At 36.1% G+C, this 25,043-nt stretch overlaps 1 protein-coding gene across 30 annotated transcripts in view; it reads right to left on the reverse strand.

Moving 5' to 3' along the window:
• The window catches only part of MAP2 (microtubule associated protein 2), a 260,069-nt gene extending 237,480 nt beyond the window's left edge, over nt 1–22,589 (reverse strand). For all 30 annotated transcript variants that reach the window (XM_033112936.1, XM_033112978.1, XM_033112974.1 and 27 more), the window contains exon 1: nt 22,370–22,589. The gene's annotated coding sequence lies outside the window, so the exon portion shown is untranslated. The remainder of the gene's footprint in view (nt 1–22,369) is intronic.
• Nucleotides 22,590–25,043: the final 2,454 nt, after the last annotated feature.

Genomic DNA, 25,043 nt, shown 5'->3' on the forward strand with positions numbered 1-25,043 from the left:
CAATTTATGATTTTTTTTAAAAAAATGTAACAACCAAACATTTTTTTGAAAGTGTGACAATTATAAATTGCTTTAGAATTTAAATATTCACTATTTTAAAAATCGCCCCCAATCAAAAAATTTTAATGCAGAAACAAATGTTCTTCACATTTGTTCAAAGGATATTTGAATAGCAAACTAAGTCTCAATAACTCTGTTTGAAAAAACATTCAGTATAGTTAAATCCAGGTTAAATAAATTACTTACATACCCCTGCAGAAGTCACTGTAATGTAATTTTAATTATGCTTTAATTTTTATTTTTCCCCTAACCAAATATTTTAAAATAATTTTATTAAACTGCAACCAAAAACTTACGTAAGATCTTGATACATAGTATCAACCCAGTTCAAGTTATACTTTTAGACCAACAGCTCTGTCTCCTCATACATAATACCAACTAGCTGGATTTACTTGGAATGCATGTTTATATTTGACCTGAGAGCCTCATGCAGATATAATCCAAGAATTTTAATTACAAGGTACTAATTAGTATTGCAAAATGTTCACTATATATTAGTTAGGCATAAATTATTAATTTTCTTATTCAGTGAGACTGAGCAATATAATTAATCCTTGCACAAAAACAAGAAATATTGAATGTGATAGACATAGATTTCATATTTTAGTTTCCAAGAAAAGCCTCAAGTTGCGGGTCCTAAATTCCTTTACTTTCCAATAGTAGTGATAAAACAATTCAGAAAGTGTTACGAGTCGTCATTTTTTTTCTGAAAACTCACTGAATAGTTATTGCACTCCAATACTGTGCCCGAAAACTGTGTACCTCTCATAAGCTCTCTAACACAATAAACTCTCACAACAACCCTTTGAGACAGAAACTATCTAAGGTGAAAAAACTGATGCTCAGAACCTTTAGTCTACCTAGGGTTGGATAAAAAAAAGGAAACAATTACTATCTGGGAGTGAATGGTGAAGACATTGGGAGCATGATAAAAATACTTTGGGATACCAAAGTATTTGACTCAAGCCAGCTTCCTGGATGGAAACTCAATGTAGTAGACATGCACCCATTTAATCAAAGTAATCAGCAGCAAAAGCTAAACATTAGAACCATAAACCAGCATTATTCAGTTACATAAATAATTACTGAGTGTCTAGTACATGGCAGGCACTCCGCTAGGTACTGGATTTACAAAGATGAATAAGATAGTTCATTCCCTCAAGAAGCATAAATATACAGAAAGAAAGAAATACAAAAGCTGATCTGGTGTTGAAAGATAAAAGGCAGTTAGTCATGGCACAAAAAAACCTACAATGGGAAGAGTAGTGCAAGTAATGGGTAGAGGATTACAAGAGTTTGGTAATTCTAAGGAAGGTCAAAAATATAGGCAGGGAGTGGTTGAAAATAAGACTGAAGAGATAGCATAGTACTTACAGATTTGCGTGGCTATGTTAAAAAGTCAAAGAAGAACGGATTTTGAATAGAAGAGTGAACTGGATAAACACTTTAGATATATCACTCTAGTTCATACAAAGGCTGCATTTAATGGGAAAAAATTGGAGGCAAGAAATCAATTGCTGTATTTCAGACAAAAGGTAGAGAACCAATTAAGTGTGTGTAGAGATGAAAAGAAGAAAAATTTGAAGACACATATATTTAGGAAATATATGAGAAGTCTATGGTGACTCTTGGTTTCCGACTTGGAATAGTTTCATTCCCTAAAATAGGGACTGTAAGAGGAATGTAGGACAGATACTGAAATAAGTTTCATTATGAACACATTACATTTCAGATGCCTACATAATCCAAGTGGACCACCTGGCAGACAGTGGGGTGTACGTGAGTCTGACTCTCAGAGAGTAAACTAAAGCTGGAGGTAGAGATTACAGAGTTCTTAGTATACAAGTCATTGTTAAAACTTTGAAAATGGAATACATCAAACAGTAAGAGTGTATATAGAAAAAGAGTCATGGATCTAAACAAAACAGTGTGGGGGGGCAGGCAAAATTTAAGTTGGTAATTAAACACTTATTTGTTTATCAAATCCCTTATTTTTTAGGCATTAACTGTGATCTCATCTTTAGCTGTTTGGACAATACAGAAATTGGTGACTAGCCCATATAAACTGTATGGTCCTATATAAAGCAAAATAATTAATCAGTGTTTCATAAAAATGTGTATAAGGCCCACATGCCCCAAAATTGTAGAGTTTAAAAATCTTTTATTCCCTCATTTTCATAGCTTGTGTAAAACCCAATTTATAAATCATATATATATATATATATATATGTATGTATTTACAGTTTTCTTTTCCTCGTTGACATTTGATTTTTTCATTACAGAATCATGATGTCCGATTAACATTATTTATTAGGATTAGGTCAGTGCAAAGGAACATATACCTGTATGAGTTATATGTAGCCCTTTGGACTTTTTCTGAAGCACTTAAATTTAAACAAAAATACAATAAAAACTAATTTATTGTGGAGTCCTGGTATTAGAGAGCTTTCATGGATTTTTGCCCTATGGTTAATATAGACAATCCTAACCAAGCTCATGCATAATCTTTCTATTTTGTTCCCATGTGTCTATTTTGTTCCCACTGACTGTCTGCATTATACTCAGAGACCTCTTGTTTTGATTCATAAAACCACATGAATTGAAATGCAACTCATGCCAGGACTGTAGTTCAATTTACAGGCCTACAGTGGCTTCCTAAGTTCTGTGCATGGTTATCTCATGATTTGGATTCAGTCCCATCAGAACTAAAGGTCTGTTCCTTGATTAATTCAACCGCCCAGACTAGACAATCCGTGGGTTGTGTCCACTTAGTTCCTTGTAAATCACTTCCCTCACAGCCTTTCAGTTCATTATTTGTGACTTGTGCATAGTAGAAAATCTCCCCGAACACTTTTCTTATGTGATTGCACTGGGCATTGTCTGAAAGGAATGGCTCTCATTATTCCCCTTTGATAATTTACATTTTCATTCTAGTTCCAAAACAGCTGGTCTCTGCTTTGAAAAAATGGTACAATAAACCCTTTGGGCATACCTCCTTCTTCTTCCCTTCCTTTCCAAAGCCTCATGTCTTCCGGAGATCTTACATCTGAAGTGCAAGACATTCTCAGAAAATTTAAATGGGTATTTGTAGATCTACAGTTAACAAAATTTAAAGGATTTATGAGAAGTGCTTTATCCATAAGTCTGATGGATTGTTTTAAGAGTTACAAAGAAATAAAACATGGTATCATACATATTAGCGAATAAAACATTGTATTGCCTTTCTGTTGCAAAATATTTTTTTCAAAAACAGCTGTTTTTCGTTTTTCTTTTTTCTTTCTAGAATCCACACCAGCAACAGGAAGGGCAAATACCTGCTAAGTATGTAGAGTTGCATCTACTAAAGCCCTGTCTCAGTCTCATCGTCCTAACAGCTCTGATTATTTCTATCATTTGTTTTAACACATAACCATATTATGATTTGACTCCTATTTAAGGCATCCATATGTATGTTTCCACCCCCAAGTGCTTTTAGACAGGTAAATTAGTGATGTGTCAAGTGTTTATTTATAGCCTGTTTAGCTACCCAAAAGATGTGAGACGGCTGTCTTCCTCCATTCCGTAACAAGCTCCTGGAGAGTAAGGATGCAGCCATTTTTTCCTTTCGACAGCTGCTAACAGGGTGGGCTCATCACAGCCAGGGGCTCATAACTGGTTCTGAATAAACATTTGCTGATGCTAAGGTAGGCGCTCACAATGGACAGATGTGGTCCTTTAAAAGGTGCCTCCTAATTCCAACCTTTCTTGTGACATTCAGTTTTCCCTAATAGAAAGCTTCTCTGTTCAGCATTCTAATCACTGTTTGCTGGGTAAACGGCCATCTAACAAGACAAACCAATTTGTGCAAAAGAGTGAATTAATGAACTGTATTTCCAGTCAACCACGGAATGGGAAGTGGTCTTGGAGACAATTAAATGTGTCCACTCATTTTGTAGATTAGAAAACTGAGGCCCAGAGAAGCAAAAAGAGAGTGGTGTGATAAAGCTTTCTGTCATAAACAAAGGCAAAGATTGGGTGTTTTAAACAAATGGGGTTGTTTATTTGCTTTGAAAGAGAAAGAGATGTTGATTCCTTCAGATCTTACTACCCCCAAAATGAATCATCATTTCCTTTTTTGGATAAGACCAAACAAGTTTTGTTAAACATTTTAGGATTCTAAACTATTTTCTCTAAAACCACTCATTTCTCATTCAAAAATATTAGCCACTCCCTTTATCCACACAATTCTCTTTGCAGTATGTATGTCTTGTAGATACTGTACAAACAAGCAAATGAAAATTATATAGTGACTAAGGTATCATATTCTATACTTTAAAAATAAGACTATAGACTTTTTCAAAGATAAATATTTAAAATGTGGACTACTCTATGAAAATGTATAGTGTACATACAATTATATAGAGAAAAACACAATGTAAAAAATATTTTTAATTTCTCATGATAAAGTTATTGTGTAGACTATAGTAAACAATAACATAAATGAGTATGAAATATATTATTCTCATTTACATCCTCTTTCAAATACATTCAGTGACCTTGGCCATATCTATTCATGTTGTATATCCCAGTACCAACTACTGGGATGACTTAGCATTGACTTAAAATTTTGTGAACTGCTCAGCTTTATGTCTAAAAGGACTACAGTTGCTGAGTTTCCAGCTGTTTAAGAATGACTGACGTGACCATAGATAACAGTCACCAAGTATGTGTGTATATATACATATTATATATACCTGTTTTCCCGAAAATAAGACCTAGCTAGACAAACAGCTCTAATGCATCTTTTGGAGCAAAAATTAATATTAGACCGAGTATATTATATTACATTATATTATATTATATCATATTATACCTGGTCTTATATTATAGTAAAATAAGACCTGGGATTATATTATATTATATTACATTATATTACATTACATTACATTTCGTTACATATATACCTGGTCTTATAGTAAAATAAGACCAGGTCTTATATTAATTTTTGCTCCAAAAGAGGCATTAGAGCTGATTGTCTGGGTAGGTCTTATTTTCGGGGAAAAATGGTAAAATATATATATATATATATACACACACACACATATACATCTGTTTGCATCTGTCAGTATTGCCTTTTTCTATGGCACTACAATTGTGGCACGTAGAGCATTTTATTCAGTCTCTTTTACTTTCTGAGAAAAAAAATTAAATCATCCTAAAAGATAGCTATAATATGACTTCCAGATTCTTAGATCTAAAACAATAATAAAACAAAACAAAAAACTTGAGAGATCTTTCGGTAACTATCCTCATTTTAATGATAAAGAGATAAGAGCCAAGGATGTCTTTTGGTACTTCCTTTATGAGTCTATTGAATAAAGACAAGTTGCCCTTTGTAAATCACACACACACACACACACACACACGCACACGGCATCCTGTTTAAAGGAGTATAGGTTTTAATAAATGCAGACCTTAACAATCACGCGCAGTTGTGGAATTAGGTAATCAAATGTGTAGTTTTATAAATGACAAATAAAATAGAGCAGCAACCTGGGCTGGCAGAAATAGCAATGCAAAGTAAAGCTGGAGTTATAAAAAATGATCACCACATGATTTCCCTCTGTTCTCCATTTTATTCTCTCTCACCACAGAAATGCAGAAGAAACTTTTATAGACCTTCAGCGATGAGTCATCATAATATTCATGTACAATTTCAAATGTTTAACTTTTAAATTTTATTATGTAGTGACAGAGTAATACTCAGTAAATTATACTTAAGTGTAAAATGAAATTCTAATTAGAGTTGGTATAGTTTTTCCAACAAGGGGTCCATTTCTTTTCTCTTATTAGATTATAACAAATTGTATACCATAGTTATCTCAAATTGAAATACTGTTTCTGTGTTAACTACATTCTGTCTTGTGGATACACATACTCCTAGATTTTTATGAAGATGATACGTAATAGTAAATCTGATCAGCAGAGAGCTGTGTCATTTGTAAAGTTAATTTTCATTCCATCTTGAGGACTCTGACACAGGAGTCCCGAAATGGCCTGAATAAGTGCCACTCTGTCTAAGTCAACAGCACTTTCTGAGCAGGAACATTTTCTAGACCCGTCTTGGCCTGAACTTGGTCTCAGCTCATGGTTGGGAGTAAATCTCCACATATATCACCTTCTCTGAGGGTCTAGGAATCTCTGAGGTGTATGTATGTATGTTAATTTGGGAAAGGCAATTGTAGTTGTTCAATATCTTTTCCTCATTTTCTTCCAGAGAAAAGGATGTGGAATAAATTTAGTGGAGCTATTCACACAATTAACTATATTTTATCACAAGAAATAAAGTCATGGTTATTTTACTTGTTGCAAAATCTCCAGTTGTTGCTCTTGTGTTTTTGATAGGTTTTGTGGTATGAAAAATAACTCCACATAATACAGAAACCCTCAGCAATTTTTACCATGAAATAGTTATTTTAAAATAGCAAAGAGGATATTTTCAAGGCTAAATATGCATACTCCAATTACATCCTTCTTTATAGACCCGCTGTCATAAACATCTAATATCTACAAAAAACGTGATTTTTTTTTTTTTGGACATGAGAAATTCAAATTGAATTTGCTTTAGGAAACATGATACCATGTTTTCATTATGACTAAATTAATACTTTTTATCCTGACAATTTTGCTAATATTTGAGATACTTTGTACATTTCATGAAAATAAAATTAGTACATCATCATGTCTATTATGATCCCTGTTACTGTGCCTCGGCAATGATATTCATTGAAACCTGGTTCTACATATACTGAAAGCCTAGCACCCACCATTTTATCCATGTTCCAAGTCTAACTGCAATGCAACTTGTTATAATTTTACCTGGTTCTACATATACTGAAAGCCTAGCACCTACCATTTTATCTATGTTCCAAGTCTAACTGCAATGCAACTTGTTATAATTTTCAATTCTCTGTGACACTAAAACATACAAAATGATTACAGTGAAACCATTAGTAATCTAAAACACAAGTACTGATAAGGTGGAATAAACCTCTATCTCATCACCAGGAGCTTTCTAACTTTTCTTTTTCTTGTATGGTATTCTTCTATGTCTCCTAACTTTTAAAGAACATTGTTATTTCCCATGATACTCCCCTTGGTTATGTCTAAGAATCATTATCAAGTCATACTGAATGGATAGTACATTTTTCGGGCTAATGGTCCCATGAAGAGTTCTTCTGTCCATTATACCATTTCTGTAAGAGTCAAACAAATATATCTCACTATTAATTTAAAAGGAGTAAAATTAATCCATTTAATTCCAATGTATTAACAAGATCTATTATCCAAATTAAAAGGCAACAGTTTCATTTCACATAAAGAGTATGTAAAACAAAAAACTCAAAATTCATAGTTCATTATACCCTGAATACCAGATTTCAGTTTGGAGTGAAAAAACCTCATGTAGTATTCTGCAGAGAAAGAGAACAGTGTTTAAATATCTCAATTCTAATCCCCAGAATATTTCCACAGTCATTAATTCATAAGAGAGAAAATATTGGGGTCTTAGCAGTTTCCTACCAGAACCACTGAGGTCGTAAGGGTTGAAAAAGTGTTTGAAGGCCTTTGTGACAACAAACACAGAGAAAGGTTCAGAAGCAACTAACCCATCCCGTGTATTTAAGTGTGACAGTAATAGATTTAATAAATATTCTCCAATAGCATATTCACACAAAAGTTATAGCTTATTTCTGAGCAAATGATTGCAGCTGTGAAAACTGAGTAACAAAAGCAACACAACCTGTCCTAACTTAATAGCAGAACTTGGCTGAAATGCCATGCCATCTCACTCCTGGAAACTACGAATTGCTCTGATAGCAGACTTTAATTAAAAGTGGATCTCTGATGAAAATATAGAATGCAGCTTTATTTATACCTTACCCTGTTCTAGAAAGGATTTTTTAAAAAAAGAGGAAAAAGAGAAATCTTAAGAAAATAAATCATGAAAAAGTTAGCATGTGAAATGTATACCATAGTTTCTTCACATTTACTTAAAGTAGGATACAATTTTATTTTGAGGTTACTAGATGCCTAGAATAAAATGAAAACACAACCAGTGTCCACATGATAAAACCAAGCCAGTGGCTTAGGATAAGGTCTCCAGTTTCTAATATGTTCTGACTTGAGAGAAATCTAAAGATCCCCCTGTAGGACTACCATAAAGGGAAATATATAAGTATTATCCTTATAGAGTTTTCATGTACTTCTGACTTCTTAAAAATATGGTTATTATAATTTCAAAGACATTTTCTAGACTCATATGCAATCATGACAATGTATACCAGGTGTCGGCAAACTACAGTCCACGGGTGAAATGGGCCTGTCACCTGGTTTTGTAAATAAAGTTTTACTAGAACACTGGGATACCCATTTGTTTACATATTGTTACGGCTGCTTCACTGCTATAAGAGCAGAGATGTATAGTTGGGACAGAGACTGCATGTAGCCCACAAACCCCCCAAATTTTTCTGTCTGGCCCTTACAGAATAGCTTGTCAACCCCTGCCATACAATATCAGTTATAAAGATATTAAACATGCTTAGAATGCAAATATTTAAAATCAGCAACAAATATCTAACAAAAATGCATTTGTGATCTTTTGCAAGAAAATCTGTGTTTATTTAAATATACACTCATATATCATTGATTTTCAATAACTTTTTATGAAATTAATATGTGAAGCCATGTAGTTAATTCCAATATGGCCTAGAAATCAGAGAAGTTGTTGAAATTTGTCCTTATTTCTTTGCTTTGTTTTCCAAAGCCAATGTACTGTTAAAAATACTTTGCATTGGGCCACCCCAATTTCAGGTACCCCTCTCACAAGAGAGCTGTACTTTCACTTTAATAAAAATCTTTGCTCCTCTAAAAAATATATATATAAATAAATAAATAAATAAAATACTTTGTATCCTCAATAGGTGCTCATATTACTCATTGACTACAGTTCTACATGGCTTCTAATCCCTTTGGCTCTCTCAAGTCTGTGTTTCTGAAGATGTTAAAGACCTGGTATTCCTCACTCCATCTCTATCAATGTCTCCCACTTTCATTTTTTGGTATTGATATTTTCTCAATTGTTCGTGAAAATGTCTGCAACAACAGCCCCCAAACAAATCCCTTAGTCTCTTACTCTAAATGGTTGGTGTCTCTATGCCATGCCATAGGTAGAAGTTCTAGACCTGTCACGGTGCCCCTTCAAATTTGTCTTACAAATTTGTCATCACATTCCTCATGCCACTCTCTAGGTCAAAATCCTTCACTGACTCCAATGGACTTATGATAAAACCAAAACTCCTACTAAGCCCAGTATTTAAGGACCTCTCGAAATCCAAGACCACCCATCCATCCCACTCTTCTCCAAAAAAAACCCTCCATAGAAGGCAATCTGGTTTGCCTTATTCACCGTCACCTCAGTGCTTTTGCTTTGCTATTGTCCTACCTGGGCGCTTTCCCAAACCCAGCAGCCCCACTCCATGTCCTTCTTCCCACAAGAAATCTTTAAATTTTGTCCATGGTGACACAGCTACCTCCGCTGAATTTGCATAGCACTTATAGCACATATTATGCTTTCAAGATCATCATGAAATTGGATCAGCTCCCATACTGAATTCTCAGGAGATTTAGGCCATTGCCTCTAAGAAACAAATATGTGTTATTCTGTTATTTAATTTATTTCTAAATTTCAGTACCAGGTTGGTTATTGCTTGGCACTTGGCCTTGTTTACAACTAAAGCTGCTGTGGGGAACTAGTCAAAGAACACATCCATCCTGAAAACGGAATGGTTTTTGAGAGTCCTTTTCTCCAACATGGATTTGTACTTTTCTGTTCAGATTTGTGTAAAAACAAAACAAAACAAAAACTTAGTTTTGGGTACGAAAAGACTACAAGGGGTTAAAATTACTTACATATTTAATTCTGCACTGTCTAAAGAAAATGACATGCCTCAGGCTACCTATGTTTAGAGTATTATATTAGATCAGGTTAACAAAAGTCTAATCTTCTCCACCATTGATTCTGATTTTCCTAATTATTTCTCTCTTGTGATTTAACACACTAGTGAATAAGATACAGATATATCTACAGGGAGTTAGAAGATATAATTAATCTTTGAAAGCTTTTATGAGACGTTCCAAAAAATGTCTCCTTCTACTACCTTAAAAATTAGAGTGTACTGCAAGTCAAATAGTAGTCAAACCCCTTATCAATGTCAAGAAGACCTACATGGCTTGGTACCTGCCTTCTGATATGTCCCATATCCTCTGCCATGTTCACTTGACTCCAGTGCCACAAGCCTTGTATTTGTTTCTAAAATATGCTGGGCTTCTTCTTCCTGCATCAAGGCCATTGTTTTTGCTGTTCCCTCTGGCTTGAAAATTCTTCCTCCAGATATTCCTATGCCTGACTACTTCCCATTACTCCTGTCTCCAAGGGCAGCCTATCCCATCCCAGACAAGCTCTAGTGCATGTTTGTATTTCTTATTCCTTAGAGCATTTTTTTCCCTGTCTGAAATGTTCACTCATTTACTGGTTTACTTGTTCATTTCTGTCTCCTCCTACTAGAATATAAGCTGCATGAGAGCAGAAATGTGTATGGTTTGTCCCAATACCCTACACATTCCAAAAAGATTCTGCGGTGTATCAGGGATCCAATATCCATTTGTTAAATAAATAAATGAATGATTTATGGACCACGATATTAGAAATACTTAGGACTCACTAGCTTGATATTTAAGTGGCAGAAAAACAGAGAGTGAATCCTTCCCAAGTAAGAATATCATTTTTACTAAAAGGTATTATTTTAATTCTTTATAGATCACTTATATTTTTAAACTATCAAATTCAATAAACCACATCTAAGAGCATAGAATATCTCCTTTCGAAAGATCTGCTTTCATAAGTGTAGATTTCTGGTCTGAGATTAACGTGGCTTTCTCCCTGTATTTATGGCTCAAAATAAAGATACTTCGGAGGAAGAAAATACACACAGCCCATTCTTTCACAAGTATGCATGGAGAATATTTTAAGGAATTCTGTTACATCTACTTAGTGATAAAACAGTCACTCCAATCCTGATGGGCAATTGAACATGTCCATCACATATTCAGAACATAATATAGACATCAGAACATAAAATATAGCATCCTCTTACAGAAGAGTGACATTGGAATACCTTCATTCCCTAGATAGTGGTATAGTTTCAGTTTTCACTTACTAGAAACATGTTTCTCTTTAAATATTTAAGCATGGTTTCTGCTTAATTTCTGTCCTCCAAGATGCTCTTCATGGCTTTCAAATATTTGTCAACTTAAGTCTCTACAATGCCTAAGCAGCGTGGGTGCAGGTAAAGCTCTACTGAACACAGTAACCATGGAAACACCAAATTCTTATTCAAATTGCTGTCTCCTTAGAAGAAGCAAAAGAAAGAGAGAGAGAGAGAGAGAGAGAGAGAGAGAGAGAGAGAGAGAGAGAGAGAGAGAGAGAGAGAGAGAGAAAGAAAGAGAGAGAGCACCAGAGGCAGAGAAACAGGAAGACATACAAGAATAGGAAAATAAGGGGAAGCAGAAACAGACACAGAGTCCCACAGCTTTTCTAGCTCAGTTTCTTTTAGCTAAAAACGTTAAAGCTGGGGGACACACAAAAGGAAAGCTATTTCTGAGAACATTTCAGGGTTCTACAGGTCAGGAAAAAAAAACCTGGCTATTTTTGTTGGAGTCCCTGGTCAATCTGGAGGCATCAGTATGGATAGTTCAAGTTCAGAGAAAAGCTCCTTGGCTTTCCAAGTACCTTGAGTCTAAGCACACATCCCCAAAGAGTTTAAACCTCTGTCCTAAGAGATCCAAACTGCAGGAACGGCCCTGGAGCAGGAGCCTTGTCAGTGTTTCAGGGATCAGGTTTAGTCTCACTACTTTCAGAAGTGACATGGGGCTGGTAGGAATGGCCTTAGAATTTTGAGTCCCTCCCTCTTTTATATTCACGCGAATGTCACAGTTGAGTCACAAAGTTGGGCAGGTATGACTGTCACCTCACCCCACCCTTAGCTCAGAGAACAGGAATATAACCAATATTGGAACAGAGCCAAAGTGGGATGGTTCCTCAACTGCCATCAAGTACCAAGAGCTAAGTTTGAGCCTGAATAACTGACTCATAGGCAGGGTTAGACTATTCATGACCTTAGAAAAGTCATTCAACCACTCCTTGCCCTGGGTTACTTATATGTACATCAGAGATTGACACCATTTGGGGGTTTTTTTTGTTTGTTTTTTTTGTTTTGTTTTTTGAGTTGTAAATGCATCTTTACTTCTATGGTCATAGCACAACTGATTGACATAACAAAAATTTGGCTTAGCATTGATAGTTTTATTTGCATATAGTACACTGAATGAACTTCAATCATTATTCTTGACTTTTCTTAATGAATAAATTTCCCCAGTACCTTCAATTGACTCATTTGCAGGGTGCACCCTGGGGTATGGCAGGATGCCCTTTTTTCTGATCTGATTCTTGGGGCAGGCTGCATATCTTTTTTTTCAATTTTTAAAAATTTACTTTTTAATTACTGTTGACATACAATATTATATTAGTTGCAGATGTACAAACAACATAGTGATTAGACGTTTATATACCTCACAAAGTGACAACCCCAATAATTCTATTATCCATCTGATCTTTTATATATTTATTAAAATATTGTTGACTATATTTCCTATACTATACTATATATCCCCAAGACTATTTTTTTTCCAATTATGGTTGACATTCAATATTATTTTATATTAGTTTCAGGTGTACAGCTTAGTGGTTAGACATTTATATAATTTATGAAGTGATCCCCCCAATAAGTCTAGTATTCACCTGGCACTATACACAGTTTTACAATATTATTGACTATATGCCCCATACTGTACTTTACATCCCCATGACTGTTTTGTAACTACCAATTTGTACTTCTTAATCTCTTCATCTTTTTTACCCCGCCCCCATCCCTCCTCCCATCTAGAAACCATCAGTTTGTTCTCTGTATCTATGAGTCTGTTTTGTGTGTTCATTTATTTTGTTCTTTATATTCCACATATAAGTGAGATAATATGGTATTTATCTTTCTCATTCTGACTTACTTCACTTAGCATAATACCCTCTAGGTTCATCCACTGCCACAAATGGTAACACTTCATTCTTTCTTATGGCAGAGTAATATTACATGGTATATACGTATATACCACATCTTCTTTATCCAACCATCTATTGATGAGCATTTCGGTCGCTTCCACATCTTGGCTGTTGTAAATAGCACTGCAGTGAACATAGGGGTGCAAATGTCTTCTCAAATTAGTGTTTTGGATTTCTTTTGATAAATACCCAGAAGTGGAATTGCTGGGTCATAAGGTAGTTCTATATTTAATTTTTAGGGAACCTCCGTAGTTTTCCATTGTGGCTGCACCAATTTGCAGTCCCACCAACAGTGCACAAGGATTCCCTTTTCTCTACATCCTCATCAACACTTGTTTTTTGATTGATTGATTGATTGATGATGACAGCCATTCTGACAGGTGTGAAGTCACATCTCATTGTGGTTTTCATTTGCATTTCTCTGATGATTAGTGATGCTGAGCATCTTTTCATATGTCTATTGCCCGTCTGTGTATCCTCTTTGGAGAAATGTCTACTCAGGTCCTCTCCCACTTTTTAATTGAATTGTTTAATTTTTGGTGTTGAATTGTATGAACTCTTTATAAATTTTAGATATTAAGCCCTTATCAGATGGATTATTGGTGAATATCTTCTGGCATTCGGTAGGATGTCTTTTCGTTTTGTTTATACAATAGATCAATGAAACCAAGAGCTGCTTCTTTGAAAAGATAAAACCTTATAAAACTTAAAAATTGATAAAACTTTAACCAGACTCATAAAGAAAAATAGAGAGAGGACCCAAATAAATAAAATCAGAAATGAAAGGAGGGAAGTGACAATGGACACCACAGAAATACAAAAAATGTAAAGAAAATCTTATGTGCAATTATACTCCAACAAATTGAACAATCTGAAAGAAATGGATAAATTCCTACAAGCATACCACCTTTCAAGGCTGAATCAAGAAGATACAGAAAATATGAACCGACGGATTACTACTAATGAAATAGAATTAGAATCAACAAACTCCCAACAAACTAAAGTCCTGGACCATATAGCTTCACAGGTGAATTTTACCAAACATTCAAAGAAGAATTAACACCTATTCTTCTCAAACTATTCCGAAAAAGACTCCAGAAGAGGGAAGGCTCCCAAGCGCATTCTATGAGGCCACCATTACCCTCATTCCAAAACCAGACAAAGACATTACAAAAAAAGAAAATTATAGACCGATATCCCTGATGAACATAGATACAGAAATCCTCAACAAAATATTAGCAAACCAATTCACTTTTTTTTTGCCATTTAATTATTTATTTTTTTTTTAATTAAAGTTTATTGGGGTGACAGTTGTTAGTAAAGTTACATAGATTTCAGGTGTACAATTCTGTATCACATCATCTATAAATCCCATTGTGTGTTCACCACCCAGAGTCAGTTCTCCTTCCATCACCATATATTTGATCCCCCTTACCCTCATCTACCACCCCCCACCCCCCACCCCCCACCCCCCTTACCCTCTGGTAACCACTAAACTATTGTCTGTATCTATGAGTTTTTGTTTCTCATTTGTTTGTCTTGTTCTTTTGTTGTTTTTGGTTTATATACCCCATATCAGTGAAATCATATGGTTCTCTGCTTTTTCTGTCTGACTTATTTCACTTAGCAGTATCCATGTTGTCACAAATGGTCCTATTTCATCTTTTCTTACCACCGAATAGTATTCTATTGTGTATGTATACCACAACTGTTTTATGCATTCATCTAGCGAAGGACATTTTGGTTGTTTCCATATCTTGGCCACCGTAAATAAAGCTTTTGATAGCCCCTCTTCCCCTTCAAACATCATCTAATTCACATATAATTAGAAAGTCCTAAAAACTGATGTCCCTTCTGTCATGGGGCTAGGATAAAAAAGTAAAGAATACATTTAATGACATTTTATGTTTCCAGATGTGTAAGCATATAATCATTCTAAGCCACTAATTAATAGGGTTTCAAAGAGCTACACTGTTACACAGACAGTTTTTTAATGGAAAACTTTGGATTCTCATCACAAATCTTCATGGTTGTCTTTGGAAAGGGGTTGATACAGGACAGTGAGACTGTTCTGATTGTACAAAGTTTCATAACTTCCAATTTTAACACTGACCACCCTCATTTAATCTGGTCTTGTTCTAAACAAAAGAAATAAAAATCATAGACTTAGTGACCAAATCTGAAGGCAATAAGAACTTAAAAAACAAACACAAAACCTCAATTTCACCAAAGGCTACTCAATTGTCTATAAAATTATTATGTAATCTATGAACAAGGCAAGCTTTAGTTTAAGGCACATAAGCCAAAGCACATTTAAATAAACCTTGGAACATACTCACTTTGTTGTTTTATAAGAGATTTAGCTTTCAATAGGATGTTTAGTGCTTTCTTAATACTTTATTGGCAACATAATTTCTAAAGTTCCATCAACTCTGGCTTCCACTGTTTAAATGAAGATAAACTGCATTTTCTGTGCAAAGCAGTGCCACCTGTACTTGTTAGAAGATAAATTTAAATGGCCAGTATTTCAATTTATAACATTTGATCAACATGTAGATGCTCTGATTTTTGAGCACAATATTTAACGTTACCTTTTGATTTCAACAATGGAAAATTGAATCTGGACCATATCTCTCCAAACAGAAAACTACAGTAATAGTTTGAAATTCATCCAATTTGATTTCAATGAAATCAAATATATCATTGAACTCATATATCAATCATATACCTATATCATTGTTTTTCCTACAAAATTGTATTTACTAAATGTTCTCATGTGGAGCATCATAGTATAGTTTTTAATTTTCTTTCAATCAAATGATTGTATAAAAATTTATCTCAACTATGAAAAATGTCATATTTTTAAAAGGCTAACTCTGTCTTAGAAGATTACACACACACACACACACACACACACACACACACACACCACCATGCCAGCCCTTTGTGAAACACAAGGTAGATAAATTTGATGCGCTATAAGTTGTTACAGCAGGCACTATGACTCCATTTTATTGTCCACTGAGCAAAGAAACTGTATGCTACAGACTGCAGATTTTTGTTCAAACAATAAGCAATATGTGTAGTAAATTAAATGAGATCTTTTCCTAGCTGTACTAGAGGACATATAAATATAAAAATAATTCATAACTGAATCCTCAAACCTTTTTTGCTTGTTTGTTTTCAAAATGGGCCAAAGGAATGCGGTATGTCCTATAAACACCAACAAAAAAATGGCAGCATTATTTTTTACATACTGTGCTGCCCAAAAAATGCATACTCTTAAGGAAAAACTAAATTACAAGTTTTGGAAGTACAATACCCAAATAAAACATTCAAAACTGAGCATTATTTAATTGCCTTAATGCTAATGAAAATGATGCTGAATCATTCTTTCTAGCCAACAAAATCGAAAAACATTTTCTCATGCCAATTAATTATAGAATTTCACTGCTATCCAACACAGCACTGTTATAATTGTTTCAATACAATATAGCCAACTATAAATCCAATAACACTTAAATGAAGTAATGTGAAGGGTTCATATTGGCATAATTATTCTAACTCAAACTAATAGGGTTTGCTTGTGAATTTACTTGTGAGTTTGCTTTAAATGTAAAAGAGCTTGGCAGCAAAGTGATGAAATATACTCATGGATATTCAAGCACTATGTCTTATGATCATTTTGAGAAGTATTCAAGATGGCTAATGATGCTGTTCAGAGCAATGTAATTAGGACTATTTTATTTGAAACTAAATAAGTTTAATTCAACATTCACTAATTAGAGTAGTTGGTACTCTAAAACTTATTAAGTTAACTAGCATCAAATGAAGACAATGGACTGCCTGGCACATAATGAATTTACTAGTCGATTTAATTTCTAACAGTCAAACCATTTTATTTGATGTCAAGGGAGTAAAATAACGAAAAAGCAATTGGTTAACCAAACTTTTCATTTTGAAAACAATTAGTTGTATAGGTGCACTATTTTGACCTACAAGATTTTTCAAAAAACTAATTTAAAGAAGGCTGGTGAGGACATAGGTGGGATGAGCAATTATCTAGAAGAAAAGGAAGCTGGGTAAATTTGGGTACAAATACTGGAAGAAAACAAGGTAGTAATGTTTTTTTCCTGATTTAGAAAGTAGAAAGGCCTTCTAGAGAAAGGAAGCATGATCAAAGACTGGTACCCAAGAGAGATCATTCAAGGCTCCAGGATGTAAAAGGCAAGATCAAAGAAAGGACCAAGATAGGAATGGAGACTTGAGAAGAAGGAGAAGGCAGCATAAAACTGCGTTAATGGGAAATATAGATGTACAATAGAAATAAATTTCGATTAAAAATAGGCTATATTTGCATTTTCTAATGATTAGTGATTTTTTTTCAATACAAATTAAAAGGAAGGAAGAATGAAAGGAAAGAAGGGGAAAAGGGTGAGAAGGAAGAGGGAAGAAAGGAAAAAAGAAAGGAAGGGAAAAGTCAAACTGTGTTATCTTATAATTATTTTTTCTAAAAGGCTTATTAACATAACAAAAAGCAAAAAAACCCAAAGACACAAACAAAAAAAACCCCAGAAATTTGCCCCCTCTTGTGTGTTTTAATGGAAAACAAATTGTTTTAACTTTCTCCAAAGTCCACAACATAAATTTAACACTGAAAGAGGAAATCCTGGGCTCTTTATTTTGCCTAAATTTCCACATAATTTCACTAAAATGTATAAGTAAAAAGCATCAGTTATAGCACTACCACTCAAAGGAAAGTTTATCTCTTTCGAACAGGAAAGATTAAGTTCAAAGATTAGATTCAAAGTGTTTTTCATTAAAAGTCAACTAATTGTGTCCACATTGTTTTAAAATTTTTAATTCGCAACAGAATTGCTTCCAATTAGCATTCTTAATAAATTTTACAAGGAAACACCTACAACTTCAGTTCAAAGTAACAACAGGGAAGGGCAATGGACAAAATATGTTAAGGTAGAAAAACAAAACAGATTTCTTCCCTCTCCCACCATTTAGAAAAAAAAATCATTTCCGTCCTAAATGGACAACTATTAACTGCTGAGAATTTGCCTTCATTCATCATCTCCCTCTACCCCCACCCACCCTCCAAACTTTCCCACACACCTTCTCCCTTGATTTGGGCCCTTTCCGTACCACTTCTTACTTTGTAGTGCTTTAACTGTTTTGATGCCTGGAATCTATCCCTGGGACTCATAACTCCTTGAGAATATCAAAAGTTGTTTCTCAGAATACTTTGCATTAGAATTGTCATGCGCTATTCAGTATTTGATGACATATTCCACCCCTGACTAAAGCATTTGAGAGATGGCTAGTGCTTGCATTACGTGAGTATATACACACACACTCACAGTTATATTTTATCATTCATATATATATAATATATACATATTATATGTATGTAATATATATGTGTATGTATATTTATATATACACACACGGAATAAAGAAGGCAGGTATACATGAGAACATTTATATAACTGAGGAATAAAAGGTTGTCTTTGAAGCACTAAAACATTGCCTCCCTTGTGCAGTCCCTTGCACTGTGTGTCATATCTGCAATACAACAGCTACCCATTTGAATGCTACTTCTTATAAAAGAAACAAATCCCTCCAACTTTATTTGTAAATACCTTAAAGCCAGGGGCCATGTCTGCTATTTTTTTCGGTATCTCGTTTCACACCCTCCAGTACGACATCTAGTAGAAACTTAGTAGATGCAAAATAAATAAATAGGAATAAATGCTCTCCGAAAAATCAGTGAAATGATCAAGACACTGACTATACATGAGAAGGTCTAGATTGAGTAGATCAAGTTAATGACAATAGTAAAGGCACACAGAGAATTAAAGTAGCAAAAAGAACTAACACATCTCAGAGAATCAGATATGAGTCCAAGAGCTTAATAGCATCTTTAACTCATGTATCAAAGACAAGAGCTTACAACTATTTCAGAATGTTATCATCAGATTCATACATTTACTAATGACTTACCCAAATTACTACTTTTAGTATTAAGGTGTATAGCATTGACCTTTGACCATTGAGGGTAGTGTTATCATGTACTATACTGTTATTTAAGATCCTTTATATCAATCTGTCAAAAGGAAATTAAGCATTGAAAAGAAATCATTAATCAGGGTAATTAACATTAATACTAAAATCCCCAAGCTGGTTTCATATGGTCTGTCTTACATGAGCTTCAATGAATAATTTAGGGATGCCCAGACTGTCATGTATTACATCTAAGCAAACGTAATAAACATTTAATTTTCAAGTACAACAGTACCACTATCGTTCTCAAAAGCATAGATAGCAGTCCAGTCTGTTATCTAGTTGCAAGTAAAATTCAACGCAAAATGTGTCATAAGAAAACATGCAAAATTACACCAGCAAGGATGTTTCTTCCTTCTCTCTTCTGATGTTTAGAATAATTGCAAATTGATTTACACCAAAAGTGGTACAGGAATGAAATTATTCCTTCAGGCTTAGAGGATTCTATGCCAAGTTTCATTTCTGGATGCATATTTTTGACCAAGTTCAAGAGCCCAGAAAAGAAATACATAAAAGAGAAAACATCCCTTTACAGTCAGGAAAGCAACATTCCTAGAGGCTGCTATGGGAAGAGAAGGCCTGCCCTGAGATGGGTGTGCTCCTGGCATTTGGTTTCCACCGAGACGACGCTGGCTCTCAGAATATGAAGTAGTAGCGGCTATGATGAGGTAATGGCTGTGCCAGTTTCACTGGGTCATGCTCTCTCAGCACATTCTTTCTCCTTCTCCTCCCTGAGAAGGTGCTGTCAACAAGTCATCTTGAGAGAGAGTTGCTATAGAGAATTAACAAATTCTAAATTCCAAATTCCTGAGAACACTGGCCCTGCTTTTGGTGGTCTAGACATAAAGCAGCACAGATAGCCAGAAAGAAACAGGTTATTCCACAAGAAGGGAGTGGAGGTGGGGAGGGAATAAGAGAGGAGAGAAACAAAGGAAATAAAAAAATTAATGTAATCAAAACGCTATTTTTTCTTTTTTAAGAAAAAGGAAGCTCAATTTTTAAATTGCTTAGATCTCCACTATATATTAAGCTATTTTCTGCCTATGGGTCAAAGTTAAAAAAAACTTTCGGAAATTAAATAATATTATAGCAAACTGTAAAATACTATAAATTCAAATTAAATCATGAACAGATAAACAGCATGTACCACTGATCCTAAAGGCACAAGAGCTCTGATAATATGTAAATCATGAATACAGATGTAAACCTATGATAATCAAATAAAATTACCAGGAAATCAATACTGATACACACACACAAATATAATATTCTTTATTGAAAGAAAAAAAACGCTTTTCACCATTTCTTGGTGGGAGGATGCCTCCATGCATAAAGGGGGAGGGGTCATTGAAATACTCATGATTTACAAATTCATTAAGATTTCTACAAAAATACATAGATGACTATTGCCCAGTTAAAGAGGTGTTTTGTGTTACATTCAGATGAAAGAATGTAATCCTCCTCTTGGGAATTCTACATAGCTTTTATGTAATCTACTTTCATTGCAAAAAAAAAATTATAATTGCCCACAGTGAAAGACAGGGTGACAGAGCTATGCTTTATACTGGGCTGGTACCTGCAACTCAAGCATGGGACATTTTGCATAATAGGGTTCACATAAAAGGCTTTGTTCTCCATCGCCTCACTGTGGCTGCAAACCTCAATTTCACTTTGTCGTCACTGACTCTCACAGATGGATCATTTAAAAATAAATAACATCTTTAACATTGAAGTGAATTCCTTACCAACATTCATCAATCCCTCTACCTCACATTCAAAATTATGTACCACCAACAATTTTTTGTTATGCACTACAGATTTCATTTACACCATAATTCCCAAACGTTCAAAGATAAATTTTAAAGATTTATCTTTTAAGTATCCACTCCCTTTAGTAATATTATGTATATAGGGTATTATATGTGTATGCGTGTGTGGTGTGCACAAGCAAATGAGTGTGCGTGAGTGTGTATGTGTATGCATTTAAACAAAAACATTCACATTGAGTCAGTTTTAAAGGGTCTATGTCCTGGAAGCATTATGCTAAAGACTTACAGCAGATGGCACACAACAATCGTGAGAAACGGGCATGTTGCTAATGAGAGCTTTTTATTTTCTGACAAAATCCCGAAGTCCCAACGACAGGCAATATAATATCAATATTCCAGTTTTCAAGGATTTTTTTCTCCTGACACCGTCCGCTTTACTAACCCCCGCCCCCGAACCAAACACACACCTTCCCGCTCCTCTCACACACTCTTTCTTTAAATTTCCATCCTTAAACAAAAGAGGAGGTTGGGGAAGAGAGACACCCAGCACTGCAGCCCACCCCAAAAAAGATTTTTTAAAAAGAAAAGCATAGATGGACTGTAGGTGCCGCTTTCCACTCCCGTGGTTTAAAAAGAAAGACTGTGGATGCTCAAGCTCATCCAGACTCTTTTTTTTTCCTCTCGTGTCCCGCCCTCCAACACAACCAGACACTGATTTCTCATTTTCCTAAAAATATTTATCTATTTTCCTCTTCCAGCTGTTTCTGGAAGAATAACAGGGAAAAAGATTTCAAATTGACAAGGCTCCCTAACTAATACCTTCGTGTGTGGTTCTCTGCAGCTAGATGGACAAAACAATCCTCTACCTCGAAATCGTTTTTTCCCACCATCTTTTTGTAATTCACGCTTCATCTTCCTACACCTCAGGTGTAGGACAAGTATCCTAACCTGACGTAAATTTCCGGGAGTTTCAAAGTGGTACCTACCAAGGTCGCACACCCTTCTACAAATCTAGAGCTCAGGTAACAGCGCCCGGTCACCAGCTTCATAGTGACACCTGGAGAGGCCGGGCCTGCAGCTTCGGTCAGGTAGGAGACTGGACAGCTCGGCCAACCTGTGCCTGCTCCTAAGGCACAGCGGACGAGACAAGCCCTGACCCATGCCCATCCCATTCCTGGCTGAGGCTACCTTTACGCGATGAACAAGGTAGAAGGAAAGACGCCCTATATAGAACCAGAGGTGGGAAAGCCTCTCTTACCTGGACGCAGAAACTGGATGCATCCGCGGTCGCCGCTGTCACTGCTCACCGGCTGGAGGACGACCTAATGCCCTCGGGAGAAGGAGTAGAGAGTGAGACGGGGCAGGGGAAGAAGGAGAACAAAAGAAGACAGAGAAAGAAGCGGAAGGGAAGAAAAGAAAGAGAGAAGGAGGATGCTGCTGCTGCCGCCACGGCCGCCGAGAGCCCGCGCAGCCGGAGCGCTCGGCCCAGTCTGAGCACCGCCCCCGCCGCCCGCTCCCGGCGCGGCCGCCTCGCCCCGCCTTCCCTCCCCGCCCCCTTCAAATCCCGCCCGCCTCTGCTGGCCGCTCGGCGGCGGTGGTGATGCTGGCGCTGCCACCGCCGCAGTGTCCGGGAGGGGGAGCGCAGCTGCCACGCCTCCTGCCGCAGCCAGACCGCCGCCCGGCGGGAATGATGGGGGTGGCAGCCTCAGAGCGCCTGCCAAGACGTGGCCACATGCAGGCCTGGGACGGCGGACCCCTCAAGAGAATCCCACCCCCTCCACTACCAACAACAAATTGAGACCAGCGCCCTCAGAACAGAAGTACCCGGCAGATCTTCACCCACGTCCTTGAGGAAATCAGCTTAGTCTCTCTGGGAGGCGTCCCCCACTGACGCCCCTCGTTTCCTTCCTCTGTCACTGTGGGCAGTGGTTCCTGTCACTCCTCTGTGGGGAACACTCACTAGCCGTGCTTCCACAAACCTAACAGCAGTTGCAGAAATGATAGAGGAAAACTGGGGAAGCACAAGAACAGAGAACACCTCTTTTCAGGACTTAAGGAGCAATTGCTGAAGGTTTAGAGAATTCTAGAACCAGCTTTGTCACTAATCAGATTCGTTCATTCATTTATTCATTCAACAAATGTTAATCGAAACCTATTATGTGTTAGACACTGTTCTAGACACTGTGGAAACATCTGTAAATAAAAATAGACCCTGTCCCGCCCCAAAAAGCAACCCTGCCTCCATGGACATTGCTTTCTAGAGAGCCAGATGTATGATCCTGACACCGCTCACTTAATCTAAATCTCAGTGTATCAGTGTGTCAAATGAAGATTTAAAATGTCAGCCCTGCCCCTCTGGCATGTTTAATATGAGGGTATAATTAGATAATAAATAAGAAGACTCTGTGAAGACTATGAAGAGTGATACAAGTATAATGAGTAGAAAGCACAGAAAATGTTGACTTTGAAACATCACCACTTAAGGAAATCATCTCTTAAATACTTCTGAAAGTGAAATGACCAACTGAGAAAACAGATGATTCCTTACCGTGGAATCTTCAAATCAGAGAACAGCAATTTATTGTAAGAGAGGAAAGATGCAACTTAGAATTGCTTCAAACGTTTATATCAAGTACTGCTAAGGTGTTTTTACGGTCAGCCAAGATGGTGCGAAATGGCTTGTATAGTTTCAACAGTGCTGAGGAAACAGCAGCTGTAATTTGTTGTATTACTGAAATCAGCCAAGGAATCATAGAACCAGAGAACATTGGAGCTGATTTCTTAGGCATTTGGTCCAATTCCCTCAATTTTCAAATGGAAAAAGAGACCCAATTATGGGAGGCTGTAAAGATTAGAAGCTATAAGAGTAAGATCTGAAACCCTGGCCTCCAAGGTCACACTCCATGCTCTGTGTATATTTACTGCCCTCTGCCCAGCTTTATGCCATGTCTCTGTGACACTTGCAATGAGATTGGAAGTATCAGGGCACACTTAAGTAGCAGGGAGGTTGGAGGAGTTAGAGCTCCTCCTCAGAGCATGGTCTGATAGGGAAGAAGGAGGTTTTAGGAGACTATGAAATGATGCATAGTATAGGATGGAAGGAAGGAGTAAGAATTCTGCTAGAGTGTTAGCCATTGACATTCAAGACCTAGCATGCTGCTGCAGAGACTCATTGAGAGTATCCCTTCAATCCGGCATAGTCCAACTGCTGAGTGTTTCTCAGTTCCTGTTAGTTCCGTGCTACTTGACACACAAACCGCATTCTAGAAGGAAAGTACTCCTACCTTCCTTCACTTCAGGCAGAATTTCCCTGAGTCTGTATCACCTCTGAGCTTAGACAAATACAGCTTCAGGCATTGTGCACAATCCTGCCTCTCCTCACTGTTGGCAAATCAAAATATTGTTTAGATTTCTCAAGCTTTATAGTTAGTCTTGAAATTAGGTATTGCAAGTCCTGCAGTCTTCTTCTTTTTTCAAAATCCTTTTGAATTAGCTAATGCTTTGCATTTCCATATAAATTTTGGTGCCAACTTGTTCATTTCTATAAAAATAATGCTGTTTTTAAATTAAAATTGTGCTGAGTTTATAGATCAATTTTTGGCAGAATTCTCATCTTAACCTATTAAGATTTCCGATCTGTGAACATCGTATAGATTTCTATGGGTTTAGGTCTTTTTGAGATTTTTTTAAAAAATATTATTAACAAGTTTTATTTCCCAGAGCAGTTTTACATTTAAAGAAAAATTGAATAAAACTACAGATTTCCCAATATATTCCCTTTCCCTCTACCCACAGTTTCCCCTGTTATTAACATCTTTTGCATGGAAGTGGCACATTTGTTACCATTGATGAACCAATATCAAGATATTATTATTAATAATGTCCGTAGTTTACTTTAGGGCTCATTCTTGGTGCTGTAGTTTTGCAGGTTT

Source organism: Rhinolophus ferrumequinum, chromosome 8 (genome assembly GCF_004115265.2).
Source record: "Rhinolophus ferrumequinum isolate MPI-CBG mRhiFer1 chromosome 8, mRhiFer1_v1.p, whole genome shotgun sequence".
NCBI classification, from domain to species: Eukaryota; Metazoa; Chordata; class Mammalia; order Chiroptera; family Rhinolophidae; genus Rhinolophus; species Rhinolophus ferrumequinum.